The sequence below is a fragment of the Chinchilla lanigera genome, unplaced genomic scaffold (genome assembly GCF_000276665.1).
Source record: "Chinchilla lanigera isolate Chin_1 unplaced genomic scaffold, ChiLan1.0 scaffold00002, whole genome shotgun sequence".
In the NCBI taxonomy this organism is placed as follows: domain Eukaryota; kingdom Metazoa; phylum Chordata; class Mammalia; order Rodentia; family Chinchillidae; genus Chinchilla; species Chinchilla lanigera.
The window spans coordinates 15,355,929-15,360,244 of NW_004955403.1; the positions used below are offsets into that span (position 1 = coordinate 15,355,929).

General features: G+C 40.5%; 1 long non-coding RNA gene across 1 annotated transcript in view; it reads right to left on the reverse strand.

The window, feature by feature from the left end:
* LOC106148808 overlaps window positions 1–3,156 on the reverse strand; it is an 11,871-nt gene extending 8,715 nt beyond the window's left edge. Inside the window, exon 1 of the long non-coding RNA XR_001234499.1 lies at window positions 3,079–3,156. This is a non-coding gene — a long non-coding RNA (uncharacterized LOC106148808). The remainder of the gene's footprint in view (window positions 1–3,078) is intronic.
* Between the last annotated feature and the right edge of the window lie 1,160 nt (window positions 3,157–4,316).

Below are 4,316 nucleotides of genomic sequence, written 5' to 3' on the forward strand. Positions count from 1 at the left end.
TCATATATTTATTTGCCATTTGTATTTCTTTATCTGAGAAGTGTGTGTTCATCTCCACTGCCCATTTTTGGATTGGGTCTTTGAATTTGGGGGGGGGGGCTGATGTTTTTTAATTCTTTATATGTTCTACATGGAAGACCTTTGTCCGAGGGATAGTCAGCTAATTTTTTCCATGGGAAACACTTGTATGATAACATAACACCTTTGACAACAAGTTGCTGCAACAAGGAAGTCTTGTTGCAAGTCTCTTCTCATTTCTATAACAAGGACTTTTGTGTGTTCGTGTGTGTGTGTGTGTGTGTGTGTGTGTGTGTGTGTTTGCGTGTGTGTACCAGGGAGTGAACCCAGAGTCTACTGCACTGAGCTACATCCACAGATCTGTCTCTCTGTCTCTCCCTCCCTCCCTTCCTCCCTTCCTTTCTTTCAATATTTGAGATAGGGTCTCACTAAATTACTACCCTATCCAGGCTGGGCTGGAATTTACAATCCTCTTGCTCCAGCATCCCTGAGCACTGGGATTACAGGTGTGCATCACTACACCTGCACTCTATCTGCTCTTTACCTTCCAAGAATCCCTCAAAATTTGTGATCTGCTGAGTAAATCCTTTTTTGCTTAGGATGTATCATGGATTTACTATTTACTAACATACTTTGCTTTGATTCAATGCATTTCAATAGAAGTTCTGCACCTCCAACCTGCACAGAAGAGAAGCCAGAGTATATTTTGGGTCATCGTTTTATGAATGTATGATATTATATGATAGAGTCCTTCTTCTCTGTTTACAAGAGTTCCCCTCACTAGGAAGTGATCTCCTCACTAGAGCTAGCTCAGAGGCAGGACTTCGGGAAGGTGATTGGATCATGGGATCTTTAGCTGGCTTACTGTAAGTGGGGGTGTTACCAGAGGTTTATCAGAAGGTTTATTTCCTTCTCTGGCTTCTTCCTGTCTCTGCTCTGGCCACTATGACATGATTGGCTTTTCCTCCGTCATACCCTCCTGCCTTGCCTTCTGTCTTGGATCCTTCAGACCATGGACAGAGTATATGAGCCAAAATACACCGCTCCTGCTTTAAGTTGAAGGCACCAGATATTGTGCACCAAGGAGAAGAACATGACCCACACTTGGTAACCACAGGAACAAAAACAAGAAGTTACAAGGGCTCTGGAAGAAAGAATTCTGTTAGCAGAAAACATGTACAAACATGAGAGAGAGAGAGACAGAGAGAGAGAGAGAGAGAGAGAGAGAGAGAGAGAGAGAGAGAGAGAGATTGGGCAACAAGGGTTGTTTTGTTCCTTTCCTGAGCCTCATTTCTCCCACTCGGGGAGGAAAGCATGACCTACCAGATCAGTGTTTCTTTTCCATTAATCACTGTAGAATTCCATGAATTTGATATGGGAAGTCAACAAATCTTACTGACCACTGAAGCAAGGCCACCCTTTGGTAAGACTGGGAGGAATTTATTCTTTGCATCCTTTTCTGTGATGTGTGAGCAGCTCTCTTCTCCTTTCAGACACTTTCCCACTATAATCTGAAGTTCTCCCTCAGTCACTCACTATTCTCCAATGATTTACTTTATTGCTATTTCTACAAATCCCTGATAAGCATTAAGTGATAGTAAAAGGCGTTAGCTGAGAACGACTGAGGGAAAGTGCTTTATATCCTTATGTGCAACATTCTCAGCCAATATTTATATTTTATTTTTGCAAGACATTTTTTTCCCTTGTTGGGAGAAAAAATCAAATCATGAAATAGAATTGGCTGAACAAGTCTGCCATTAAAAAGCTAAAATTCTTCTTAGATCCATGCAGCTTCTTACAATGGCTTCTGGTTCTATACATGACTACCTAAATTAAAATTAATTTGGGTACTACCCAGTCCTGAAACACTTAAAAAGATAAAGCTGTACTCTCAAATGACACAGAAAATAATGACATTGGTATTGGAGGCCAAGCACACTACTCAAAGCCTTCTGAAATAATTAACAGCCTCTGGTCAGAGACAGACTCGTCCCCCCACTGTGAGGCTTCAGTCTAGAGAGCATTACAAATACTTTTACAGTCTTACTCTTCTTCATCTAAAATGTGTTTTTTCCCCAGTTGACAGTAAAATTCTTTGTTATTCTGTCCATCAACACAGATGTCAAAAAGTTCCTCATACTTTTGTCACAGTGCCTAAATCTTAAATTGGAAATTGAAAGCTCTAGGTTGAAAATTAGCCAAACTACAATTTTTTTTTGTAAAAGATGGTACTTGATAGGGTGTATAACATTAAACTTTATCCTGAATGGATCAGACTCAGACATATCCTACTAGGTGTACATATTATAAAAGAGGTCTTGTTGATTCAGCCCCAAATGACATTAACATAAAAAAGTGTATCAGTTAAATAAATACTAATATGTAGCAATCTTTTTTATGTGTAAAGAAAGTTTTTATTCACCAATACCTGCATTTCTCAAACTGAAGTTGTTAAATTCAAGGGAAGTTTCTGCAATATTTTCAATTGTTAGTTTACACTCCACTGATGGTTTTAAAACAGTACATATTTAAAATTTACAGACTGAGACTTACCAAGTATTTTTGAGGATACAGAGTAACTGAAATTTTCAGTTACCACAAATTAAATGTACTTTGGAAGGCAATATAGCAATATCTAGTAAAACTTAAGTCTATGCAATCAACTCTAGTCTCAGGTATTGTGTGTATTCAAAACACTTACAAGAAACTTGTAACAACATTCCTCATAAGAGCCTAAAACTTGAAAGAGCATAAATGCTTATCTGCAATAACATAAACTGTGAAAGAGCTATAAGAAAATACTTCAGGGGCTGGGGATTTAGCTCAGCGGCATAGTGCCTGCCTGGCAAATGCAAGGTCATGAGTTCAATTCCCAGTACCAGAAAAAAAAAAAAAAAAAAAAAAGAAAATACTTCAAAGCAGTGAAAAGGAAGGAGGTACTGCTAGATGCTATATGACTCTTAATATATTGAATAAAAAAGTCAGACATAGAAGAATAGAGTGTTAAGTCATGTAAGACTAAAAAGCAAGCAAAATTAATCACAGTAGAATACTGGTTACCTTTCCAAAGGGCCTATTGATTGGCAGAAGGCACAAGGAAGACTTCTGGAATGCCTGTGCTATTCTGCATCTTGATTTGGTACTGCAAGTACTTCCAGGGAGAAGGACCAACTGCCTGTGTCCTGACTGCCTGGACATCGTTCTCCTGTGCTCCCTGCTGAGTTCACAGCAGTGTAGTGTATACAGATGCTGTTCTATCCACACCCCATGTGTCCTCCTTTGATTCCTATACCCACCTCCCAGCTTGTGCATGCTGTATTCTAACAGTGCACACCGTAACCTTCAAAAGACTATACTGGACTCATTGTACCCCTCTGTCCATGCTTACACACACTTGGAAGTGCCATGGAGCCTATGTGCCTGCAGGGCAGTGTGCGGCTTATGACTGGCTGGTGTGAAAGAGTGAAAGCCCAGCTCTGTTTAATGATAATATTGTCTGCAGGACCAAGCTGAGGCTGGACTTCATCTAGTGGAGCTCCCTTGCTTAGCTCTTTCCCTTCTCTGACCTGCTTCCTCTCAGCCACCACTGGGTTTTCCTGGGACCATGTCCTCTACAAATCTCTTGCCTACAGGTACTCAAGTCCACATAGCCTCTGAGAATCAGACCCAAAACATCATATTAAAAAACCAGCCATCACATGTTGGGAGCAGCTGGAGCTGGAAATTGGTTATATGTGCGGAGCCAAGACAAGGCCACAGTGCCTAAAGCAGTCAAGCTACCTCCATCTTGAGAAAAGCATCCTGCCTAGACAATTTCAGTCATTAGTTGCTAGGCAACCTTGTGTCTCATGATACTAACTTTGCAAAGGTATAAATAAACGTCCCTACTGTTGTTCTTCAAGGTCCTCTTACCCATCCAGTAAAGAGGCCTCCACCTGACCCAGCTCTTGTTTCTTGTTTATCTTTTCCTCATTCCCACTGCTATTCCTCCCTGGGGTAGTACACTGAGAGACCAACAAGTCCCTATAATCACATGAATATAGCTTTTCCCCCCTAGTACCCTCCAAGTTCTTAATGCTACTAACCTTGTCACCTAGTCATTCTTAGAGATAAGGCCTTGAAAGGTTTCCATTAATGAAATGGGCATGCAATCTGGGAGATATGACTCATGATGGATTAATCAATCATTTCCACTTAAAACAAGGATGACTCATCGGAGTCAAGACCTTTAACCACCAGAAAACTCAACACTGGCTGATGAATATGGAGGCAAAGGATGGTGTGCAGAAAAAAATCCA